Below are 13355 nucleotides of genomic sequence, written 5' to 3' on the forward strand. Positions count from 1 at the left end.
ACTTGTCTATACAGTGCTTAGCAGAACGGGGCCCGGAGCCACGAATGGGATTCCCGAGCGCTACCACAATACAAACAAATCACCATCAGAGCCAGGGCTCTGTGCTGCCAGGCCTGCGTCTTAGCCACACCGCAGCTCTTCCTCCCGTAACTCACTCGTTTCCCCTCTTGGACCCAAATTTCCCTCTGTCCCGCGCCAGCCCACTGCTCCCTCACAAGCTGCCTCCCAAACGCTGACTCAGGGAAACGCGGTACCCAGACGGTTACTGCTGCTCGGTGGAAAGTGTGCCCTGCCCCTCCTCCCTTTCTATGTCCCACCGAGGCGGGAGGGGGGCAGCGGGAAGCTGGGCTGGATCCAGTAGGAGCCGACACAAACGAAACATTTCCTGCGATTTGGAAAAAAGCTGCGGTTAACGTCATTTTCCATGTTCGCTGCAGCGGCCGTGCACCCCAGCCAGGAACCGAGGCCCCAGGACAGATTAACGGCTCCATCATGGCAGCGGCTGAGGTCAGGGGCCCATAGCGCAAGGCGCTGAGCAGACACATATTTAACGCCCTGTGAATCGAGAGTAACACGCTCTCTGTTCAGGCATCAGCATCCCTCAGCAGTGCCACTCGGCCCCACCACCAGGCAGCTGCCCAGCTCTGGGTGTTGGGCAGAGCATCAGGTTACCCCCAGCTCTCAGGCTCTGGGGTGTCAGGCAGAGCGTGAGGTTAACCCCCAGTTCTCAGGTTCTGGGGTGTCGGACAGAGCATGAGGTTACTCCCAGCTCTCAGGCTCTGGGGTGTCAGGCAGAGCGTGAGGTTACCCCCAGCTCTCAGGCTCTGGGGTGTCGGGCAGAGCGTGAGGTTACCCCCAGCTCTCAGGCTCTGGGGTGTCGGGCAGAGCGTGAGGTTACCCCCAGCTCTCAGGCTCTGGGGTGTCGGGCAGAGCGTGAGGTTATCCCCAGTTCTCAGGCTCTGGGGTGTTGGGCAGAGCGTGAGGTTATCCCCAGCTCTCCGGCGCTGGGGTGTAGGACAGAGCATGAGGTTACCTCCAGCTTTCAGGCTCTGGGGTGTCAGGCAGAGCGTGAGGTTACCCCCCAGTTCTCAGGCTCTGGGGTGTCAGGAAGAGCGTCAGGTTACCCCCAGCTCTCAGGCTCTGGGGTGTCGGGCAGAGCGTGAGGTTACCCCCAGCTCTCAGGCTCTGGGGTGTAGGGCAGCCAGGAAATGAACTCATCTGGCTTTCTGCTAACTCGAGGTGTATACAAATGACGCTGCACAGCCACAGCAGCTCCCACGAGCGACAGATGATGGGCTGCCAGCCCTTGCCCACAAGCCTCCAGGGTGCCTGGTCTTCTCATCTACCAGTCTTCTGTGCGAGACAGTCACTGACCAAAAGAACTTAAGCTAAGTTGGCATAATAGACAAAGAGTGGGAGGGGAAACTGAGGCACGGGGCAGTGATGTGACTTGCCCAAGGTCACACAGCAGGCTAGGAATACAATGTGGTCTCTCAGGTCTTAGGCCAGGGCCCTCTCCACAGGGCTGAGCTGCCTTTCAGAAAACCCTGCTCTTTGGGACGGGCTCCCTCCTGCGCTCTCCAGCCCCGGGCTATTCACTGAAAAGCTCCGGAGGCTGGCCCGTCGCTGGTCCCACCTTGTGCACGGCCAAGAAGGAGCAGTGCGTGTCAATCTCTGCATTCATTCAATGAGGGGCATCATCCTCATGGTTTGTGATTGCACAGGTGCAGAACACAGGTGAGATGCAGCCACCTTTGGGGTGAGCAGCAATCTCGCACGCTGCATCACAGAGAGGGAGGCAAGGAAGATGTTGTCCCAGGCGATTGGGGCAGACCCCGGCACACACACATGCCCGTACTTACACAAGTCTGCTGGGGAGACCCCAGAGCAGGGGGAGGAGTTTCTGCTGCTAGAGCCCACCCTGCTCTTGGCGCGTCTCCCTGCAGCAGCAAGTCAGCCACTCTCCCAGGCACCCCCTCTCCACCTCTGGGGCTGGCAAGAGGCCCAAGAGAGAAAGGCAAGTTCTGTGGGGTGAAAACTGGGGCAGCGGGCTCAGGGAGTGGGCCCCGACTCAGGGCCAGACTGGGCTCTCAGTTACCCCGGTGTAAAGCAGAGACACCCAACTGAGCCCACCCAGTAACTGAGCCCAAAGCCTGGCCCCACGCCCAGGGCCAGCTTTAGGCCAATTCCACCAATTCCCCCGAATCGGGCCCCGCGCCTAAGAGGGCCCCGCACCCAGTGAGAATCCCTTCCCTAGCTAGCTGCGCCTTTTTAATTTTTACTCACCTGGCGGCGCTTTGGGTCTCCAGCAGCACTTCGGCGGTGGGTCCTTCACTTGCTCTGGGTCTTCGGCGGCACTTCGGCGGCGGGTCCTTCAGTGCCACCAAAGACCTGGAGCGAGTGAAGGACCCACTGCCGAAGTGCCGCCGAAGACTCAGAGCACCGCCCGGTGAATACAAGCCCCACGTGTTTTTTTTACAGGTGTTTTTTGTTGTTGTTTTGGTTTGGTTTTTTTTTTAGTCATCCCTCTTGGGGCCCCATCAAAACTGTTCGAATTGGGCCCCGCGCTTCCTAAAGCCGGCCCTGCCCACGCCTGCGTGCCAGGGCGCCCACCCCTCAGGCCCAGCGGGAGGCCTGTGACACATCCAGGGCGCAGGTCAGCGGGGATGCTGGAATGCGGATATGGCCCAGCTGGCGTTTCCTGCCCCCGGAGCTGCAGAAGCCCTTCCTTCCTGCCCCGAAGGCCTGCCAGAGAGCGGGGCGGCACTTGGCCGTGGGAGTTTCTGCAATTCCTGCGGCTTCCGGACGCTGCTCCTGGCGCTTGGCTAAAGCCGAACAGGCCACAGCCAAACAGCCGACGGAATGGCTGCTCCCGCCCTGTGCTACCCCAGCATCATCCATCCCTGATCACAGCACTTTGACGCCTCGCTCCTCCTTCCCACTGGCCCCGGTGTCCTGCTGGGGATGCTGGGGCCCAGAGATCACGCTGCACGGGAAGGGAAGCACCAGCGTCCAGATCCCCTCTCCCCTCCTCTGGCAACCAGGCGACACGCCTTCCCGGAGCAAGGACTAGAGCCCAGCCTGCAGGGCCTGCTTTAGGCCTATTCCACCAATTCCCCTAAATCGGGCCCCACGCCTAAGAGGGCCCGGCGCCCAGTGAGAATCCCTTCCCTGGCTAGAGGCGCCTTTTTAATTTTTACTCACCTGGCGGCGCTCCAGGTCTTCGGGGGCACTTCAGTGGCGGGTTCTTCGCTCGCTTTTGGTCTTTGGCGGCGGGTCTTTCAGTGCCGCTGAGGACCTGGAGCAAGTGAAGAACCCGTCATCCAAGTGCCCCTGAAGACTTGGAGCACTGTCCAGTGAGTACAAGCCTCACATATTTTTTTACATGGTTTTTTTTTTTGATCATCCCTACCGGGGGCCTATCGAAACTGTTCGAATTGGGCCCCACACTTCCTAAAGCCTGCCCTGCCAGCCTGTTAATCCCGTACTCTAGCTACTAGGCCACACTCCCTCTCAGAGCTGAGAACAGAACCCAGGCGTCTTAGCTCCCAGTCCTCTGCCCACCAGACCTCAGCCCCTTTATCTATTAACCCTCTGTTCGCGACAGGGGCCAACAGGAACCAGGCCTTCCCTTCCCCAGGGGCAGTACCGCAGGGCAGGCAGGGTGTGAGTCTGGGTGCCCTGGTCCTTTAAATGTGTAGCAAGGAGCCAGCCCACCAGAGCAACAGGGGAGAGCTGAGGCAGAAGCTCTGCAGTGAAACTTTGGGGATAAGGCTGCTTCCCTCCTGCAACCAGAGTTCCTTGTTCAGTGTCAGAAGAAAGCGGCTCTCACGAGGTTCTTGGCCATCGGCCCACAGGAAGGTCACTCATCTGCCCACTGCCACGGAGCCGCTGTCCCAAAATGGCCATGCCAGGGAGACAGGACCTTCCCAGCTGCCTACGTGCCTGGTCCTGAACCTGGGGCACTAAGGTGCTGGCCCAGCCCGGCCCTTGTGCCTGACCCGGACGATGCCTGCAGCCAGAGAGCCCCTTTCACAGGCCTGGCAGGCCGCCCTCCAACTGACACTGGCATCCATTGTCGGGCAGGGCATGCCTGACTCAGGGGTGGGCAGGATGAAAGAGGAGGCAGGTGCATACAAAGGAGCTCAAACCTTTTCTCCCCCAGAGCTGTGCCTGTGCCAGGAAGCTCCTTGGGAATTACTGAGGGCTGGCACCTGGCAGGAGCCCCCCCAAGCTTTGGAAACACAGGACAATTGTAGAGCGGGTTTGGGTAGAGACCAGGCAGCAGCTTCTGGGCACACAGGCTGCTGGGGATGACCTGACAAATCCTGCCACAGTTGCCATTTCCCCCCATTTCCTGGCAGCGCCAGAGCAGGCTCCCCGCCCAGCCCCACACAACTGATGCAGCCTCCCATCCACGCCACGTGGTCCATAGCACAGGGGCGGGTCCTATCCCCGACTCACGCCATGCCCGCGGCTAGTCGCTGCCCTGCCATGTGCCTCAGTTTCCCCATCTGCAAAATGGGGGTGAGGATGCCCCTGAGATCAAAGGCAGAGTGTTATTCATATGCTCTTATGGTCTGGCCTGGAGATGGGTGGGGAGCCCAAACGTCTAGGGCTGGGTGCACCTGAGGACTCCCCGCTCCCAGCCCCGCAGGGCTCGTGATGTGCTGGGAAGATGAGCTGCAAGAATGTTCCTCGACGCCCTGGGGCCACTCCACCCTCACCCCTGTGCTTGGCTTTATCGACAGCAGCAACCGCCCCCCCCAGCACCCTCGCTTGCACCCACATCTCCCGTTGGGGCCAAACAGAGCCAGCTTGTAGGGTGAGGGAGAGAAAACCTCCAGGCCTCCCCAGAGCCTGGGGAGCTAGAGGGGCAGGAGCCCTGGAGGCTTTTGGCACCAGAGATCCAGTGCATCTCACGACACAGATACTGATCCCCTGCTGCCAGAAGAGAGATTTACACTGGTGCCCAGTGGGTGCCGTCCTGGCCTTGGTAGCATCTGGCACTCCCCTTGCATGGCTGTCAGAGAGGGCACAAGATGCCAGGCAGGGGGAGATGCAGTCACCACCCCTCTAAGGAGGCAAAGCACCCCATTTCCTTGTCGGGTGCCACCGATTTACAGCTGGCTTCACCAATGCAGGGGGATTCTCTGGCATAGTGACTCCATCCAGCTCCTGGCTCCTGGGCAGGGCCGCCCAGAGGGGGGAGGCAAGTGGGGGAATTTGCCCCAGGCCCTGGGCCCCACAGGGGCTCCCACAAGAGTTTTTCGGGGCCCCTGAAGCGGGGTCCTTCACTCACTCTGGGGGGCCCGGAAAACTCTCACAGGGCCCGGACCCCAGAGCTTCTTCTGCTCCAGGTCTTCGGCAGCGGGGGGTCCTTCCGCCCCGGCAGAAGGACTCCCCGCCACCGAATTACCACCGAAGTGGGACCCGCCACCGAAGTGCTGGGTCTTTAGCAGTAATTCAGCGGTGGGGGGCCCCTACTGCAGGTCTTTGGTGCTCTTTGATTGCAGTTCCCGGAGCGGAAGGACCCCCCGCCGCTGAATTACCGCCAATGTGGAGGCCTCCCGCCACCGAAGACCCCAGGCCCCCTGAGTCCTCTGGGCGGCCTTGCTCCTTGGACGTGGCCAGGGGGAAGGAGCTGTGGCTGGGCAGGTCCCCCTGCATCTTGGCTATCTCTGGCTGGTAGCACAGCCGTTGCAGGCCAGCCAGCCAGTGTAGCTAACAGCAGCCTCTGGGCTGCTCCACATAACGCTAGGGGCACTGGCCCAGCCCCAGTTGGCCCAAAGTCCACGGGGGAAGCACAAAGGAGGTTTAAGGTCTACGTTGCACTCTCCTCCCGAGAGATTCACTAAGCAGTCTGGCTGCAGCCCAGGAGCAGGGCCCCTGGTTATGAGCTGCAGCTTGGATCCCTTAAGTGTGGGGAGATCGGTCTGTAGCAAGGCAGAGGTGTGGGGCTGCAGGACAGTCTCTGGGCTGCAGCAGGTTTTCGACAGGGCGCTGACCTTGCCTCAGGTCATGCAGCCTGTATCCAGCTGTCCTCGCTGCGTGGGGGTCTCAGAGGTTCCCATCGGCTGGCACCTCCCCAGGCAGCTGTCAGGAACGGGGACCAGCCTGGATCTGGACAGCCCGGACCGTTGGTGTCAGGCTCCAGCCCAGACGAGCTCCGGATCCACAAGCCAAAGAGCCCAGCGCGTTGGGGCCGCAGGGTTCTTGGGCCCAATGTCGCAGGAGTTCCCTTGGCCAGTTACACACCAGAACAAGGACCCGCTCTCTGCCAGGCCACTTCAGGGTCTGCATGCTCACATCCCAGCGAGCAGAGAGGCTCCCGAATTGGGGCACTGTGCCTTTAAGTCTAGAACAGTTTAGTGAGCGGCTCCGCTCTGTCTGGACAAGCGGAAGTGAGCAGCTGGCTCCCCGGATGGGGCAGGTGCTCGGCCACGGTCAGCGTCTGGCTCCTCCTGTTATGTGAACCTCCGCCGACAGGAGGCTGGGAAAGGCCATTGTCGCAGGCAGGTTCCCCCAGCACCAGGATAAGCAGCAAAGGGAGATGCATGGCTCTGGCACGAAATCCGGATTTGGGCCCATATGGGGATCCGGATCCCTTGGGGGCTGGGGATATTCAGGGCCAGGGTTTGGCTCCAGCCTTCAATCAGCTTTTCAGTATGCAAAGGGCCTGAATTTGCTCCACACAGGTGTAAATCAGGAGTCACTTCACTGGAGTGGATGGGGTAAATCCAGGGGAAACAGGAGGAGAATCTGGCCCATTGGATCTGCTCTGAGTCCCAACTGGGCTTCCCTGCCAGCAGGAACAAGGGCCCAGTTCATCCTCGCCGTGTGGCTTGGGTCTGCCCCGGCACGGTGTCTTCCACCAGTGCAAGAGGCATAAAAAGTGCTGCCATTCTGAGCTCACAAAAGTTGCGGCCAGGCCCCGTGTGCTTTGCAGGGCAATGGGCCGCGTTGCCAGCTCTTGCAATGTCAGCACGAGTCTCACGGCATTTGGTGGGTTTCCATTAAGCCCCAGCTCCTGGAGTCACGGGATGAGGCGAGAATCTCAGCTTCCATTGGGTCAAAAAGCAGGTTTCCAGCCCTCATGATTGGAGCAAAGAGCTTGAAAATGGGACCTGAGTGGGACTTAAAGGCTCTAAAGCCAGAAAAAAACCCTCACAATTATTTTAAAACCTCTCGAACTTTGGGGCCAGACGCGTGAGTTCCGCAACGCTGCTGCCATGACCCTAAGCTCCATGTGGCTGCTCCGGCTAAGCCACAGCCCTCGGGGCCAAACGACGCTCGCAGTGCTTTAAGGGGGCTGACCAAAGTGGGCCAGATCCCAGGCTGGAGCAAACTCTCCCAGGCCGTGGGACTGGCGCAAACTCCCCCAGGCAGCGGGACTGGCGCAAACTTCCCCGCCCAGTGCTCAGTACAGGATTTCACTTCCTTTCCTAACGTACATGCAGAACAATGTGTATAGCAACTAAAACCCTACCAAAACAAACCGCTCCTCAGCACACACGTCACCCCAGGGGGCAACCAAACCCCAAACCGACGGAATTCAGGGGGCCTGGTGCAATTTCGGGGGCCCCTTCCATTAAAAAAACTTGCAATACTATAGAATACTATATTCTCGTGGGGGGGCCCTGCAGAGCCCAGGGCCTGGGGCAAATTGCCCCACTTGCCTCCCTCCCCCCTCTGGGCTGCCCTGGTGACCAATGTCAACTGTGTCGCTTAACATCTGATGGGGAGGGGCCCAGATGCTGTGGTGATGGGCGTGCGATAAGGACCCGTAGCGCTTGCTCTCAGACTGGTCCATGGGCAGTGCCAGGGGCTCCTCTCATGGCACAGAAGAACCTGCCAGTCTTCAATGGGCGTAGCCCAGCCCCTGGGGCTCTAAGCACTTCCCTGACTCCCACAAATCCTATGCTGCCCCCATGAGTGGCAGCTTCTGACCCTTCCCTGGCTGGAATTCAGCTCTGATCAGATTTGCAGCCAAGAGCCAGGAGGGCAAAGGGATCGGGTGGCGAGAGGATTCAGGCCTAGCCAATGTGAAACCCCACAGCCCAGGAGGGGCCCAGAGAGGGAGAATAAGGTGGTGGGGAGCTTTTCCCAGCAGTTCCTGTGTGAGCTATGGTGGGGGAGGAAGCTGCTGACTCTGAACAGCACAATACACAATAGCCCGGGTGCAGGAGCAGAGCCTGCCACTCGGCAGCTGTCACCCAGGGAGCGAAACAAGTGCTTCCTTCTGGCCGCCTGGATTCCCCGGGCAGGATCCGAGAGGCAGGCTGGTCCGAGGCACATCTGGGCAGGCTGCATGCCGTAGGTCACTCAGCCAGGGCTTCATGGCTCCTAGCTCACCACTGCCAGTGCCCACGGGAAGGGAGTTCAGAGAAGGCCGAAGCCTGAAACAGGGCTCCCTGGAAATTCCCAGGGTGTCAGGATCTGGGAATCTGGTCCGGCCCCACTCTGCCTGCTACCACAGATTTAGGGGCGGAGGGGAGATGCTGGAGGAGGACAGAGGCCCCAGAGAGATCTCAAGTTGGAAAACGGGTCAGGGGGCATTAAGAAACAGTCTCTGGGAACTACGCAGAGTACCCAGAAGCCACCTACTACAGGATAGGGCCAACATAGAAAATAACAGAACGCCACTGGCCATCACCTTCAGCCCCCAACTAAAACCTCTCCAGCACATCATCAAAGATCTACAACTTATCCTGAAAGATGATCCCTCACTCTCCCAGATCTTGAGAGACAGGCCCGTCCTTGCTTACAGACAGCCCCCAAACCTGAAGCACATACTCACCAGCAACCGCACACCATACAACAGAAACACTAACCCAGGACCCTATCCTTGCAACAAAGCCCGATGCCAGCTCTGTCCACATATCTATTCAAGTGACACCATCATAGGACCTAACCACATCAGCCACGCCATCAGGGGCTCGTTCACCTGCACATTTACCAATGTGATCTATGCCATCGTGTGTCAGCAATGCCCCTCTGCCATGTACGTTGGCCGAACCGGACAGTCTCTACGCAAAAGAATAAATGGACACAAATCTGACATCAGGAATCATAACACTGAAAAACCAGTGGGAGAACACTTCAACCTCTCTAACCACTCAGTGACAGACCTGAAGGTGGCAATTTTGCAACAGAAAAACTTCAGAAACAGACTCCAAAGAGAGACTGTTGAACTCGAATTAATATGCAAATTAGATACAATTAACTTAGGTTTAAACAGAGACTGGGAATGGTTGGGTCATTACACTAATTGAATCTATTTTCCCATGTTACGTTCTCCTCACACCTTCTATGGCTCATCTTGATTACCACTTCAAAGGTTTTTTTTCTCCTCCTGCTATTAGCTCATCTCGTTCTCTGTATGTATAAATATCTGCTGTCTCTGTGTTCCCTTCTATGCATCCGATGAAGTGGGCTGTAGCCCAAGAAAGCTCATGCTGAAATAAATGTGTTAGTCTCTAAGGTGCCACAAGTCCTCCTGTTCTTTTTGCGGATACAGACTAACACGGCTGTTGCTCTGAAACCAGTCTCTGGGGACAGCCACCTGCCATGGAGTAGCCCCTGACTAGGGTTAGAGCCACTGTGGAAACGGGCAAGGACCCCCAGGGGCCTGGAGCCAGGCTGAGCAGCACGTCACTCACCCACTGCATTACTATGTGTGCTCGGCAGCCCAGCGGGGTGACCGATGGGGCAGGGCCCCGAGAATTGCACAGGAGGATTAGAGGAGCTTACAGCCCCGGCAGCCAAGCTTTGAATCGCCGGGATCATTCCAGCAAAGAGCCCTGGGGAAGGGCTGGTGGAAATAGCGAGGCAGAGAAGTGCCAGAGCGAAGAGACTGCAGGGACTCCTCCAGCTTTGCAGAGGGGTTGGGGGGGGACCACAAACAGAAAATCAGCCTCCCCTTGGGCTTTGTCATAGTGACTCATTCTGCCCCCCCCCCTCCCAATTCAGCGTTGGGGAAAGTGGAGCACTGGGCCAGTTCTGTCTGTTGGGGGGTGTGCGCAGCCCCCACGGCCTGGAGGCTCTGAGCACCTCACACCCCATAACAGAGCCTTGCTCAGACACCCCTGTGCAGCCGGCCCAGGCTGTTAGCCCCACTGCACCGATGGGGAGCTAGGCCCCCGAGAGGGGAGGGCACTTGCCCAAAGCCACAGTGGGGGGGTGTGGGAGCGCTGGGAACTGACCCCTGACCCCTCCTTCCTCTCCTCCACAGCCTGCAGCCCCCCCCCCCCCCCCCGCAGCACCAGTCCTGCCCCGCCTCCCCCCCCCCAAGCTTGCTGATGTCCCCCAGGCTTGATTTTCTACCAGGCAACCAGTGAAGGACACTGACCCCTGCTTCACCCAGTCTCTTTGCACTGAGCCATTGCTTGACACACCCCAGCCCCGCCTCACCGGTGCTTTGGCTGGTGGCTTTCTGGAGTAAATTAAAGCCCCTGAGAGGCAGATTCTGATCTCGGTTACGCTGGCACAAATCTGGGGTAACTGCACTGGCACCAGCCCTGGCACCAGCGAGGGCAGAGGCAGATCTCCAGGCGTCAGTGTGAGCTCCGGGCTGGTGACAATGGCGCAGGCCATGGCGTGAGAGCGGAGCGATTGCTCCTGCTCCTGCAGGGGACTCTGGGGCTCTCAGGCAGGAAAGCAGCTCCCCGGAATCTGCCTGATGGGGGAGCCCCCTTCCCCATGGACCAATCAGCTGCGATGAGGCGAGAGGGGGTAAGTTACACAGCAGGGGCCTGAGTCACCCTGGGGCAGGACAGCTGGGAGGCAGCTGCATGACGTGGGAAGCCCTGACGGTTACCTTAGCTTGGCACCTGATGCCACAGACGCGGGGAGCCCGGGCCGCTCTGCCCTGCCTGCACCCCCCAATCTGCCCCTGCTGCTGCCCTCCAGGCTGGGGGTTTACACTGGCCCACGAGGCAGTTGAGCCACCCATGTGGGGGCGGGTTGATCAGAAGAGGGGTGTGGCGGCTGGAGCGTTGAAATGACGGGGATCTGGCAGGTGGGGGGCAGCAAAGAGAGGGGGACAGGCACAGGGGGCTGTCAGGGTGGTGTACTGGGGTGCACATTAATCCAGAAGCCTCAATCCCTCCCCCTCCCTGTTCCCCTCTGCACGCACATTACATCCCTTTTACACCAGATACCAGATTTGTGCCACTTACACTCTGCCGCTGCTGTCCCCGCCCACCCTGTGGGTACTGGCCCCTCCTATCACCTCACCGCTGGGATGCTCCCCTCCGACCCCACCACTGGAATGGGGGCTTCACGGAAGCCTTGGGGGAGGGCTGAGCCTGGCACAGCTACACCCCCCGACCTGGGGCCCCCTCCTGATGCACCTTCCAGAGGAGAGGGGCCGGGAGGGAGCAGCTGGGAGGAAAACAATAAAGATAAAGGAAATATGAAGGGGGAGGGAAGCCAGTGAGGGGAAGATAAAAGCTGGGGGAAGATAAAAGAAACAGGGGCAAGGCCCTGATCGAAAGCAAATACGTGTCCCGGCGGCAGGAGGGCGGGGTGGGTGGGATAGCGGCAGGGATGTGAGGGGAAAGGTGCCATAGGCAGGAACACAAGGCGAGCGAGGAATTTCCCTGCCAGCCCGCGGAGGAAGGCGCCAGGCACAGCCCTGCTGTAATGGGGCAACTGCCACTGCTGCCTGCACCCAGCGCTCCAGGGGGCTGCGGGAGCTGTTCCCGTCATGCGCCTGGTTCATCGCTGTGCCATGGCCCCTCTGCGCCAGCCAGGTGGGGGCAAGGGGGCCACAGCACAGGGAACGCCCAGGCACAGAGCCAGCGCTGCTCTCTGGATGCCACCTTCTTGGCCCAGGGCTGTTCTAGGGCAGGCTCGGGGCAGGGCAGGGCAGGAGGCAGGATGGGGTGATTCACAGGTGGGCTCAGTCCTGGCCAGTGTGGGTGAGTCTGCATCCATGCAGCACCCCATAGGGATCATTGCAGCAGGGGCTCACCATAGGGCAGCCCCTTGGTGGGGCTTGGCCTGTGCCAGGGGCTCCCACGGCGCCTGGGCAGGGGAGGCAGCCTGGCTTCCTCTCTGCCCTCTGGCTCCACTAGGGCTCCTGTGGGTGCAGCAATGGGGGCAGCTGTGATGCCAAGGCCAAGTGAGGTCCCAGTGGTGTAAAAGCAGAGCCGCTGCCCTGATTTCAGCACTGCTGCTCCGGATTTACCCCCCTGCAGGCCAAGAGCCCAGCCTTGCTCCTTATATGGCCTGAAATTCCTCCCCAGCCCCAGCTGAGCCCTCAGGATTTCCTGCAGGTGACAGAGCGGCTCCTCTTGCTGACTCACGCCTGCCACACTGCACCGGGCCACACTCTGCTTAGTAACCGGCCTCCACAAACACGGCCCGCCTTTCCACCCCAGAGGAGCCACAGTGGGGCGCCCCCGGGAGAAATGCAACCGGCATTCCTGGAGGGCAATCGCAGAGCAGAGTTGGTAGGGGAAAACCCGGGGAGGGGAATGAGAGGCCCCAAAGGGCCGATGTCTAGTCCGCCCCTGCCAGCACGGCTCTGGTACAGTCCCCTTCGCAGCACAGTCTCTGCTCAGTGCACCCGACTTGGCTGGGCTGTGCCCAAGTGAGGCGAGCCCTGCTGCCCCGAGGGACTGCCGTGTGGGGGCAGTGCCAGCACCCCATGCATCTCTGTCCTGGTGGGGGAAGCGGGGAGCTGGCTTGCCCTGTTAGTCCTGCCAGCCTGGTATCTGCCTCCAACACTCAAAATCTTCTCGCAGTTAGAGATGGGCCAGAGCCCCAGATCCAAACACTGGGGGAGGTGGGGTTTGAACCCTACAGCTGGGGCCCCTCGCTGCCCATCATGCACTGGGGCAGTTCACCCCGCTCTCTGCCTGGCACTGCCCTGCCCCGTTCCCGAGCATGCCTGCCAATGACTCAGCAGAGCCCAGTTCCTCTCATCACACTTCAGGAATCTGCTCCCTGGGCTCTCAGTGACTAACGGGAAAGGTTCTCTCGCCCGTCATCTTTAACCCCTTGCTGCCTGCACGCCTCACCCTTCAGACACCCTGGCCCCGTCTCTCCTGTTTCTCCGCACGCGTTGGCATGGACGGGGCTGTCGGCACAGGCTGGGAAAGGTGCCGCAGGATCCGTGGAAGCTCTGGCAGGGCCGGGGGGGGGCACGTTTTCCCCTTCGGGGCCTGGGGATCCAGGCATATCACAGGGCTACATGCCGCTGGTGCCCCCGCTCTGCCCCTCGGCTGAAACCAGCATGTGGAGCAAAGGGGAGGAGGTGTCACTTCTTTAAAGGGGCGACAGCTGCAGCCCAGTGGGCAGGAGATGTGCCACTGCAAGAGTAAGGGAGAAGCGGGGAAGCTGAGCAA

Source organism: Gopherus evgoodei, chromosome 18, assembly GCF_007399415.2.
Source record: "Gopherus evgoodei ecotype Sinaloan lineage chromosome 18, rGopEvg1_v1.p, whole genome shotgun sequence".
NCBI classification, from domain to species: Eukaryota; Metazoa; Chordata; order Testudines; family Testudinidae; genus Gopherus; species Gopherus evgoodei.